Source organism: Dipodomys merriami, unplaced genomic scaffold (assembly GCF_024711535.1).
Source record: "Dipodomys merriami isolate MVZ:Mamm:240054 unplaced genomic scaffold, mDipMer1.0.p SCAF_1839, whole genome shotgun sequence".
Taxonomy (NCBI): domain Eukaryota; kingdom Metazoa; phylum Chordata; class Mammalia; order Rodentia; family Heteromyidae; genus Dipodomys; species Dipodomys merriami.
Genome location: NW_027203203.1, coordinates 30,474 through 43,967, shown reverse-complemented (window position 1 = coordinate 43,967; position 13,494 = coordinate 30,474). Strand labels below are relative to the sequence as shown.

General features: G+C 47.2%; 1 pseudogene; it reads left to right on the top strand.

Moving 5' to 3' along the window:
• Positions 1-10,393: 10,393 nt before the first annotated feature.
• LOC138830101 (death domain-associated protein 6-like) lies at positions 10,394-12,405 on the top strand (annotated as a pseudogene).
• Positions 12,406-13,494: the final 1,089 nt, after the last annotated feature.

Here is a 13,494-nt window from a genome sequence, read left to right as displayed (position 1 = left end):
CTCAGCCTCACCTTAACCCTAACCCTAACTCTAACCCTAAACCTCACGCTAAATATAACCCTAAACCTCACCTTCACCCTAGCCCTCACCCAAACCTTAATACTAACTCTAACCCTTATCCTAACCCTCACCCTAACCCAAACCCTAACCATCACCCTAACCCTAATCCTCAGCCTCAACCTCACCCTCAGCCTAACCTTAAGCCTAAACCTAAACCTAACCCTAACCCACACACTCACCCTCACCCTAACCCTAATCCTAATCCTAGCCCTAACAATAACCCTAAACCTAAACCTAACCCTCAACCGAAACGTAACCCTCACCCTAACCCAAACCCTCACCCTAACACTTACCCTCACCCTAACACTAACCTTAACTCTAACCCTAACCCTAATCCTCAATCTAACACTCACCCTAACCGTAACCCAAACCCTTAGCCTAACACTCACCCTAACCCTAACCCTCACCCTTATCTTAACCCTCACCCTCAGCCTAACCCTCACCTTTACCCTTACCATCACTCTCACCCTAACCCTCAACCTTAACCTAACGCTCACCCATGAACTCACCCTAACCGTAACCCTAAACCTCACCCTCACCCTCAGATTTACACTAATCCTATCACTATTCCTAACCCTAAACCTCACCCTCACCCTAACAGTCAGCTAATTCTTACTCTCAAACTAATCCTAACCCTAACCCTAACCCTAACTCTCACAATAAACCTAACCCTCACCCTAACCGTAACCCTACCCCTTACCCTAACCCTCACCTTAACCCTAACTCTAACCCTCAACCTAACCCTCACCCAAAACCTCACCGTCACGCTAATTCTGACCCTAACCCTTATAACAACCCTAACCCTCACCCTCACCCTAACCCTCACCCTAATCATAACCCTAACCCTCACCCTAAACCTCACCCTAACCCGAACCTTAACCCTTACCCTCACCCTCACCCTAACCCTCATCCTAACACTTAACCTCATCCTCACCCTAAACCTCACACTTAACCGAATACTCAACGTAACTCTAAACCTAACCGTCAACCTCACCGTCACCCTCACGCTAAGCCTAACCCTAACCCTCACCCTAACCCTAAAACTCACCCTAATCCTCACCCTAACCCTCACCCTAACCCTAATGCTAAGTCTAACACTCACCCTAACCCTCATGCTATCACTTATCCACACCACAAACCTAACCCTAACCTTAACCCTCACCCTCACCCTCACCCTAAACCTCACCCAAAACCTAAACCTAATCCTAACCCTCACCCTAATCCAAACCCTAACACTAACCCTCACCTAACCCTAAAACTAACCCTCTACCTCACCCTAACCCTCACCATCACCCGAACCCTCACCATAATCCTAACGCTCACTCACACCCTAAACCTCAAGCTCACCCTTACCCTAACCCTCAACTAATCCTCACCCTAACCCTAACCATTACCTAACCAAGACTCTCACCTTCACCCTCATCTTCACCCTAACCCTCACCCTCACCCTAGACCTCACCCTAACCATAACCATAACCCTAAACCTCACCCTCACCCTCACCCTCAACCTCAGCATATCCCTAATCATATCCCTAATCCTAACCCTAACCCTCACCCTCATCCTAACCCTCACCATAACACTTACCCTCACCCTCACTCTCACCCTTACCGTAACCCTCACACTAAACCTAAACCTCACCCTAAACCTAAACCTACCCCTCACCCTAAACCTCACCATAAACTTCACGCTAACCCTAACCCTCACCCTCACGCTAGCCCTCACCCTAACCCTAATTCTAACCCTAACCCTCACCCTAACCCTCATCCTCACCCTAAAAATCACACTAACCCTAACCCTAATCCCCAATCTAACCCTAACCCTAATCCTAACCCTAACCCTCACCCTAACCCTAACCCTCACCCTTACCGTAACTCTCACACTTAGCCTTACCCTCAACTTTACTCTTACCATCACACTCATCGTAACGCTCACCCTAACCCGAACCCTCATCCTAACCCTCACCCTAACCCTAACACTATACATCCACATAACCCTAACCCTCACCCTCACCATCACCCTCAGCTTAAACCTATGCCTAAGCCTAACCCTAACCTTAACCCTCCCCTCACCATAGCCCTCACCCTAACCCTAATCCTAACCCTAACCCTCATCCTAACCCTCACCTAACCCTAAGGTTATCCATCACCCTAAGCCTAATCCTCACACCCACCCTCACCCTCAGCCAAACCCTAAGCCTAAGCCTAATCCTAACCCTAACCCTCACACTCTACCTCACCCTAACCCTAATCCTAACCCTAAACCTAGCCTAAACCCTAAACCTCAACCTTAACCTCACTCTAAACCTAAAGCTAACCGTAACACAAACCTAACCCTAACCCTCACCCTAAAACTCCCCCTCAACCTAAGTCTAACCCTAAACCTCACCGACACCCTATCCCTAATCCTAACCCTAAAACTAACCCTTACTCTAAACCAAAGCTTCACTCTCAGCCTCACCCTCATGGGAAATGTAACCCTAACCATAACATTTACAATAACCCAAAACCTAATCCTAACCATCACCCTCAACCCTCACCATAACCATAATCCTAACCCTAACCCTCGCCCTAACCTTAACCCTGACTCTCACTGAAACCCTAACCCTCATCTTAACCCTCAACCTAACCTAACCTTAACACTCACCCTAACCCTTTACCTCACCCTAATCCTAACACTAAGCCTGACCTAAACCTCCCCCTAAACCTCCCCCTCCCCCTAACCCTAATAAAAACCTAACCCTTAACCTAAAACTCAACCTAACCCTAACACTAACCCTAACCCTAAACCTCACATTAATCCTAACCCAAACCATACCCCTCATCCTGACCCTCAAGCTAACTCTAACCCTCACCCTCACCAGAACCATAAACCTAACCCTAACCCTAAACCTCACCTTAAGGCTAATTCTAACCCTAACCCTAACCCTAACCGGCACCCTAACCCTAATCCTCACCTAAACCCTCACCCTCAGCCTAACCCTAAGCCTAACTGTAAGCCTAACCCTCACACTCACCCTCACCCTAACCATAAACCTAAACCTAACCCAAGCCCTAACACTTACCCTCAACCTAACACTCACCCTAACCCTAACCCTAACACTAACCCTAACCCTAACCCTCAACCTAAACCTCACCCTAACCCTAACACTAACCCTAAAACTGACCTTCACCCTAACCCTAACTCTAACCCTAACCCTAACCCTAAATCTCACCCTAACCCTAGCATTAAACCTCACCCTCACCCTCACCGTAACCATAACCCTAACCCTAACAATAACACTAACCATAATCCTAAGCCTCACCATAAACATAACCCTCACCCTAACCCTCAACCTCAACCTAACACTTACCCTCACCCTAACATTAACCCTCACACTAAGCCTACCCCTCACCGAAGCCCTAAACCTCACACTAACCCTAACCCTAATCCTCAATCTAATCCTCACCCTCACCCTAACCCTAACCCTTACCCTTACCCTCACCCTCACCCTAACCCTAAACCTTACCCTTATTCTATACCTCAACCTAACCCTAACCCTCTCCCTTAACGAAAACCTCACCCTCAGCCTAACCCTCACCTTTAACCTTACAGACAACCTCAACCTAACCCTCACCATAACCCTAAAGCCGAACCTTAATTCTCACCCTAACTCTAACCCTAAACCTCACCCTAACCCTAACACTCACCCTAACCCTAATACTCACCCTCACCCTCACCCTCAGCCTAACCCAAAGCCTAACCCTAACCCTAACTCTAACCCTCACACTCACCCTCTTCCTAACCCTAATCCGAATCCTAACCCGAACCCTAACACACACCATCACCCTACCCCTCACCCTAACCCTCACCCTACCTGTAACACTAAACCTTACCCTAACCCTCACCCTAACCGTCACCCTAACCCTATCTCTAACACTAAACGTCAAACTCACACTGACCCTAAATTTAACCCTAAACCTAAACCTCAACCTAAACCTACCCCTCAACCTCACCCTCACCCTAGCCCTCACCATAACCATAATCCTAAAACTAACCCTCATCTTAACCCTCATCCTAACCCTAAACCTAACCCTAACCCTCACCATAACCCTAATCCTAACCATAATCCTAACCCTAAACCTCACCCTAACCCTAAACCTAAAACTAACACTAACCCTAACCCTCATCCTAACCCTCAATTGAACCCTAACTGTAACCCTAAACCTCACCCACACCCTCACCGTAACTCTAACCCTAAACCTAAACCTCACCCTAACCCTAACACTCACCCTCACCCTCAACGTAACCCTAACTCTAAACTTAAAAATCACCCTAAACCTAACACTAACCCTCACCCTAACCATAACCCTCACCCTAACCCTAACCCTCACCCTAACACTTACCCTCACCCTAACACTAACACTAACTCTAACACTAACCCTCACAGTAACCCTAACTCTCACCCGAACCCTAAACCTCACCTAAACCCTAACTCTAACCCTCAGCCTCACCCTAGCCCTCACCCTAACCCTAATTCTAACCCTAACCCTCAGCCTAACCCTAACCCTCATCCTCAACCTAAACCTCACACAAACCCCAATCCTGATCCTCAATCTAACCCTCACCCTCAACCTAACCCTCATCCTAATCCTTACCCTAAACCTCAACCTAATCCTAACCCTCACCTTTAGGGGAACACTCACCCTCAGCCTAACCCTCACCTTTATTCTTACCGTCACATTCAGGCTAACACTCACCCTAAACCTAACCCTCATCCTAACACTCACCCTAACCATAACACTATCCATCATCCTAACCCAAACCCTCAAACTCACCCTCACCCTAAGCCTAACCTTAAGCCTAAGCCTAAGCCTATTCCTAACCCTAACCCTCACCCTCACCCTAGCCCTCACCCTAAACCTAATCCTAACGCTAAGCCTCATCCTCACCCTCAACCTAACCCTAACCTTAACCATCACCCAAAACCTATTCCTCACCCCCATACTCACCCTCAGCCTAACCCTAACCATAACCCTCAAATTCAGGCTCATCCTCACCGCAAACTAAACCGAAACCATAACACTAACAATAACCCTAATTTTAACCGAAACCCTAACCTTAATCCTCACCCCCACCCTCACCCTCAGCCTAACCCTAACCCTAAACCTAAACCTAAACCTAACCCTAAACCTCACCTTAATCCTCAGCCTCACCCTAACCCAAACACTAACATTAAAGGTCACCCTAACCCTAAGCCTAACCCTAACTCTCAAACTCAACCTCAACCTAACAATAAACCTAACCTTAAACCTCACCCTAAACCTAACACTCACCCTCAATCTCAACCTCACTGCAAACTTTACCCTAACCATAAAAATACCAATAACCCTAACCCTAACCCTAACCTTAACCCCAATCCTCACCCCCACCCCCACCCTCAGCCTAACCATAAGCCTAATCCTTAACCTAACCCTAAGCCTCACCATAACCCTAAACCTAACCCTCACCCTAACACTAACCATAACAATAAACCTCACCTTAAGGCTAACTCTAAACCTAACCCTAACCCTGAACCGCACCCTAACTCTCACACTTACACTCTACCTCAGCCTAACCCTAAACCTAAACCAAACCCTAATTCTAACCCTCATACTCACCCTCAACCTAACCATAATCCTAAACCTAACACTATCCCTAACCCTAACCCTCACCCTAACGTGAACCCTAACCCTAACCCTAACACTAACCCTAAACCTAACCCACACCCTAACCCTCCTCCTAAACCTATCTCTAACCCTAAACCTCAAACTCACCCTGACCCTAACCCTAAACCTAACCCTAAAACACACCCTAACACTAAACCTCAACCTCACTCTAGCCCTCACCCTAACCCCAATCCTAAACCTAACCCTCATTCAAACCCTCACCTTAACCCTAAACCAAACCCTCACCCTAACCTACACCCTCACCCTAACCCTCAGCCTAACCCTAAGCCTAACCCTAAACCTAACCCTAACACTAACCCTCACACTCACACTCACGCTAACCTTAATCCTAAATCTAATCCTATCCCTAAACATAACTCTCACCCTAACCCTCACCCTAACACTAACATTAACACCAACCCTAACGCTAACCCTCACACTAACCCTAACTCTAACCCTAAACCTCACCCTCACCCTCACCTTAACCCTCACCCTCAACCTCAGCGTAAACCTAAGCCTAACCCTAAACCTAACCCTAACACTAACCCTCAAACTCACACTCACCCTCACAAAAACACTTATCCTAATCCCAGCCCTAACCCTAACCCTCACCCTAACCCTAACCCTCACCCTAACCCTAAACATAACACTAACCCTAACCGTAACCCTCACCCTAACCCTAACTCTAAACCTAAACCTCACCCTCACCTTAACCCTAACCTAAACATAAACCTAAACCTATACCTCACCCTAAACATAACCCTAAACCTCACCTTCACCCTAGCCCTCACCCAAACCCTAAACCTAACCCTCAAACTAAACATTACCCTAACCCTAACCCAAACCCCCACCCTAACACTTCCCCTCACCCTAACACTAACCCTCACACTAACCCCAACTCTCACAGTAAACCTAAACCTCACCCTAACATTAACCCTAACCCTAACCTAAACCTCACCCTCACCCTAGCCCTCACCCTAACCCTAATTCTAACCCTAACCCTCAACCTAAACCTAACCCTCAACCTCACCCTAAACCTCACACTACCCCTAACCCTAATCCTCAATCTAACCCTCACTCTAACCGTATCCCGAACACTTAACCTAATGCTCACCTTAACCCTAACCCTCACCCTTATCTTAACCCTCACCCTGAGCCTAACCATCACCTTTACCCTTACCATCACTCTCACCCTAACCCTCAACCTTAACCTAACGCTCACCCAAGCACTCACCCTAACACTAACCCTAAACCTCACCATCACCCTCAGCTTTACACTAATCCTATCACTATTCCTAACCCTAAACCTCACCCTCACCCTAACAGTCAACTAATTCTTACCCTCACACTAATCCTAACCCTAACCCTAAACCTAACTCTCACAATAAACCTATCCCTTACCCTAACCGTAACCCTACCCCTTACCCTAACCCTCACCTTAACCCTAACTCTAACCCTCAACCTAACCCTCACCCAAAACCTCACTGTCACCCTAAATCTGACCTTAACCCTTATAAAAACCCTAACTGTCACCCTAACCCTCACGCTAACCCTCACCCTAATCATAACCCTAACCCTCAGCCTAACCCTCACCCTAAACCTAAGCATAACCCTAACCCTAAACCTCACCCTAACCCTAACCCTCACCCTCACCCTCAGCCTAAACCTAAGGCTAACTCTAACCCTAACCCTAAACCTCACACTCATTCTATGTTTGTAATGTTTTTTTTTGTTTTTTTGTTTTTTTTTAAATTGTATTTTATTTTATTTGAGAACATACTGTACAGAGGGGCTACAATTACATGGGCAGGATAATGCATACATTTCTTACCAAGCATTGCAGCCTCCTCCTTTGTTTACCCTTCACTTCCCTTCCCCGCCTCCCCCCTCCCCCCACCCAATTTTACCCCCCTCCCCCCACCCAATTATACCCCCCTCCTCCCCCCACACCGACATTGTAAAGCTGGTTTTGACATGACATTTTGTACTTCTCATTGTTGCAACAGGTCCACCTGAATCCTTAAACGACTTGTTTGTCCCCATCTCCTCCACATGTTATACTGACATCAAATATAGTGAAAGCGGGGGTTACACTGTGGGGGAGGGACATACAAAGCAACGAAGAAATAATCTTATAAATGCGTTAGAAACACATGCATGAAAGAAACGAAAACATTAAAATACATATTTAAGGGTTCATTTTCCTAACATCACATTATCTGACCTTTTCCGCTTGACTCATACCTATACTAGATATTGCAAATAAGGGAAACCATGGGACCTATGCTTCTTTGGGCCTGGCTTACTTCACTTAATATAATTTTTTCCAAACCTTTCCATTTCCTAACAAATGGGGAAATGTCATTCTTTCTGATGGAGGCATAGAATTCCATTGTGTATATATACCACATTTTCTTGATCCATTCATCTACTGAGGGGCATCTGGGTTGGTTCCATATCTTAGCTATGGTAAATAATGCTGCAATAAACATAGTTGTGCTGGTAGCTTTAGTGTGGTCTTGTTTGTAAACATTTGGGTAAATGCCCAAAAGTGGGATTGCTGGATCATAGGGGAGATCTATGTGAAATCTTTTGAGGAACCTCCATACTGCTTTCCAAAGTGGTTGAACAAGTTTACATTCCCACCAACAATGAAGTAAGGTTCCTTTCTGTCCACATCCCCTCCAGCATCTGTTGTTGTTAGAGTTCTTGATTTTTGCTGTTCTAACTGGAGTGAGGTGATATCTCAATGTTGTTTTGATTTGCATTTCTTTTATGGCTAGGGATGTTGAACATTTCTTCATGTGTCTATTGGCCATCCTTCTTTCTTCTTCAGAGAAGCTTCTCTTTAAGTCCTCACACTCATTCTAACCCTAAGCCTAATCCTAATCCTAACCCTAACAGTAAACCTAACCGTCAACCTAACCATCACATTAACCTTAACCCTAACAATAACCCTAACCCTAACCCTCACCCTCACCCTCATCCTCACTCTAACCCTAACTTTAACCCTAAGCCTCAGCCTCACCGTAACCCTAACCCTACAACTAACACTAAACCTCACCAAAAGCATAACCCTCACCCTAACCCAACCTCTCACCCTAAAATTTAACCTCACTCAAACACTAACCCTAACCTTAACACTAACCCTCACACTAACCCTAACCCTAACCCTAAACCTTAACCTAACCCTCACCCTCACCCTAACCCTAACACTAAGCCTCACCCTAACCCTCACCCTAACCCTCCCCCTAACCCTATATCTAACCCTAAACCTCACCCTCACACTAACCCTAATCCTAACCCTAACCCTAAACCCCACCCTAAACCTAAACCTAACCCTCACCCGCACCCTCACCCTCTCCATAGCGCTAACCCTAACCCTAACAATAACACTAACCCTAACCCTAACCCTCACATTCACCCTCACCCTCAACCTAACCCTAATCCTAAATGTAACCCTATACCTTACCATAACCCTCACCCTAGCCCTCAGCCTAACCCTAATCCTAACCCTAAACCTCATCCTAACCTTCACTCTAACCCTAACCCTAACCCTCACCCTCATGCTTGGCCTAAGCCTAAGCCTAAGCCTAAGCCTAGCCCTAACCCTAACCCTCACCCTGACCCTAACACTAACCCTAACACTAACTCTAACCCTAATCATCACTCTCACCCTAACCCTAACTCTAAACCTAACCCTAAACCTAAACCTCATCCTCAACCCTAAACCTACACTTCACCCTCACCCTCAACTTAACCATAACCCTAAACCTAACCCTAAAAATAACCCTAACCCTAACCCTCACTCTTACCTTAAGCCTCACCCTAACATTTACCCTCAACCGAACACTCACCCTAACCCTAACACTAACCCTCACACTAAATCTAACAATCACCCTAACTCTAAACCTCACCCTAAACCTAACCCTAGCCCTCACCCTCACCCTAGCCCTCACCCTAACCCTAACACCCATCCTCACCCTAAACCTCACATTAACCCTAACAATAATCCTCAATCTAACCCTCACCCTCACACTACCCCTAACCCTAACTCTCACGCTAACACTAACCCTCACTCTTAAAATAACCCACACCCTCAGCCTAACCCTCACGTTTACCCGTACCGTCACTCCCTCCCTAACCCTCACCCTAACTCTAACCCTCAAACTAACACTCACCCTAACCCTGACTCTACCCCTAAACCTCACCCTCACCCTAACCCTAACTCTAAACCTAACCCTAACACTAAACCTAACCATAATGCTAATGCTAATCCTCACCCTCACCCTCATTGTAACTGTAACCCTAACCCTAACCTTAACAATAACCCTAACCCTAACCGTAACCATCACTGTAACCCTAACCCTAACACTAACACTAACCCTAAACCTAAACCTAACCCTCAACCTAACCCTAATCCTCAGCCTCACCCTCACCCTAACAAAACCCTAACCCTAACCTTCACCCTAACTGTAAGCCTAAACCTAACGCTAATTCTAACCCTCACATTCACCCTCACCCTAAACCTAATCCTAAACCTAAACCTATCCCTAAGCCTAACCCTCACCCTAAACCTCACCCTAGCCCTCACCCTAACCCTAATCCTAACCCTAACCCTCATCCTAACCCTGCCTATAACCCTCAGCAGAGTTCTGCAACATCCTCTCCCGGGTCCTCTCCCGGGCCAGGAGTCGGCCCGCTAAGTTGTATGTGTATATCAATGAACTCTGCACTGTTCTTAAGGCCCATTCTGCCAAGAAGAAGCTGAACCTGGCCCCTCCTGCTACCACTTCCAGTGAGCCCTTTGAGAATAACCCTCCCACAGACTCCTCAAACCTCACACATGCTGAAGCCTCTGCCTCTGAGGCCCCAAGGACCCGTGGTTCCCGACGGCAGATCCAGCGCTTGGAGCAGTTGCTGGCACTCTATGTGGCAGAGATCAAGCGGCTACAGGAAAAGGAGTTGGATCTGTCAGAATTGGATGATCCAGACTCCACATACCTGCAAGAGGCCAGATTGAAGCGGAAGCTTATCCGCCTCTTTGGCCGCCTGTGTGAGCTGAAAGACTGCTCTTCTCTGACTGGCCGTGTCATTGTGCAGCGAATACCCTACCGGGGTACCCGCTATCCAGAGGTTAATAGGCGCATCGAACGGCTCATCAACAAGCCAGGGCTGGATACTTTCCCTGACTATAGAGATGTGCTTCGAGCAGTAGAGAAGGCAGCTGCTCGGCACAGCCTTGGCCTTCCTTGACAGCAGCTTCAGCTCTTGGCTCAGGATGCCTTCCGGGATGTTGGTGTTGGGTTACAAGAGCGCCGCCACCTTGATCTCATCTACAACTTTGGTTGTCACCTCACAGATGACTATAGGCCAGGTATTGACCCAGCACTTTCAGATCCTGCTTTGGCCAGGCGCCTTCGAGAAAACCGAAACGTAGCAATGAACCGACTGGATGAAGTCATCTCCAAATATGCAGTGATGCAAGACAAAAGTGAGGAGGGGGAGAGACAGAAGCGAAGAGCTCGGCTTTCCCAAGGCACTTCCTCCCAATCTCCAGACTCCCCCAAAGCCTCCTTGGATTCTGGTGAGGGCCCTAGTGGAAAGGCATCCCAAGAATGCCCTCCTACCTCCAAGGCTGACACTGATGATGAGGAAGATGAAGAAAGTGATGAGGAAGAAGAAGAGGAAGAGGAAGAAGCCACAGATTCCGAAGAAGAGGATGATCTAGAACAGATACAGGAATGTCAGGAAGATGAAGAGGAGGAGGAAGAGGAAGAAGAAGAAGAGGAGGAAGAAGAAGAGGAGGAGGAGGAAAGAGGAGGTAATAGTAGAGACAAAAGCCCAATGTCACCATCACAGACCTCCACTGAAAACGTGGAACCCAGCAAAGAGAACAACAGGTCTTCAGAAGAACTGCAAAATAAAGAACTCGCAGCGTCACCTGCTTCACTGTTGGAAGAACCCCTGAATCCTTCCAGCATAGATGCTGAAAGCAGTGGAGAACAGTATGAAAAGCTTCCCCTAGAGGAAGAGAGTCCTAAGTCTCAGCTCTTTGAGTTAGAAATTGAAGCTTTACCAGTGGATACCACCCCCTCCCCTGAGGAAAAGGATATTTCCTCTTCTAGAAAGCAATCAGAGGATGTCCTCAGTACTGTTTTGGAGAATGGTGCAGCCATGGTCTCCTCCACATCCTTCAATGGAGGTGTCTCTCCTCATGCTAGGAGAGATTCTAGTCCTCCCTGCAAGAAATCTCGCAAGGAGAAGCCAACAGGAATAGGACCATTAAGAAACAGCTTTGTGGAAGAGCAAAAGGCATTACAGGAGAAGAATGGGAAGAAGACAGTATGTACCCTGCCTAGTCCACCTTCCCCCTTGGCTTCTATGGTTCCAGTTGCTGATTCCTCTACAAGGGTGGACTCTCCTAGCCATGGCCTGGTGACCAGCTCCCTCTGCAGCCCTTTTCCAGCCCAGATGTCCCAAGTTCCCCAATCACAAGCTCTTCAACCCAGTTCTTATAAGATGAGTGTGGCCACACAGTGTGATCCAGAAGAAATCATCGTGCTCTCAGACTCTGATTAGTTCCCTCCCACTCTCCCTGCCTTCCAGAATGATTTGGATAGCATTTGGAGGATGGTGGAAAGCAAATAAATTTGAGGAAGGGAAAAAAAAAAAAAAACCTCAACCTAACCCTAACCCTCAAACCCAACCTAACACTCAGCCTAACCCTAAGCCTAACCACAAGCCTTACCTGAAACCTAACCTTAACCCTCACACTCACCCGCACCCTCACCCTCACCATAACTCTAAACCAAACCCTAACCCTAACCCTAAACCTCACCCTAACCCTAACCCTAACACTAACCCTCACCCTCACCCTAACCCTAACACAAACCCTAACCCTCCCACTAACCCTCCGCCTAACCCTGTATCTAACCCTAAACTTCCCCCTCCACCTAACCCTATCTTTAACCCTAACCCTAAACCCCACCCGAATCCTAACACTAACCCTCACCCTTATCTTAACCCTCACCCTCAGTCTCAACCTCACCTTAACCCTTACTGTCATCCTCACCCTAACACTTATTGTAACCCTAAAACTCATCCTAACCCTCACCTTAACCGTAAACCTAAACATCACCCTAACCCTAACCCTCACACTAAACCTCACACTCAGTCTAACCCTAAGCCTAATCCTAAGCCTTTCCCTAATCCTCACCCTCACCCTATCCAACACTAACCCTAATCCTAACCATCACCCTAAACCTAATCCTTCACCCCACCCTCACCCTCAGCCTCAGCCTAAACCTAACCGTAACCCTCACACTCACCCTCACCCTAACCCAAATCCAAACCCTAAACCTAAACCTAACCCTAAAACTCAACCTAACCCTCACCCTAACCATAACCCTCACACTAACCCTAATCCTAACCCTCCACATAACCCGCACCCTAACCCTAAATCTAAACCTAAACCTCACCCTCAACATAACCATAATCCTAACCATAACCATAAACGTCACCCCAAACCTAACCCTCAACCTCACCCTCAGCCTCACCCTAACTGTAACTCTAACACTAAAATTAACACTAATCCTAAGCCTAAACCTAAACCTAACCCTAACCCTAACCTTAATCCTAACACTCACCCTCACCCTAACACTAATTCTAACCCTAACCTATACCCTAACCCTAACCCTCATGTCACCATTACCCTAACCCTCATCCTAACCCTCACCCTAACCCTAA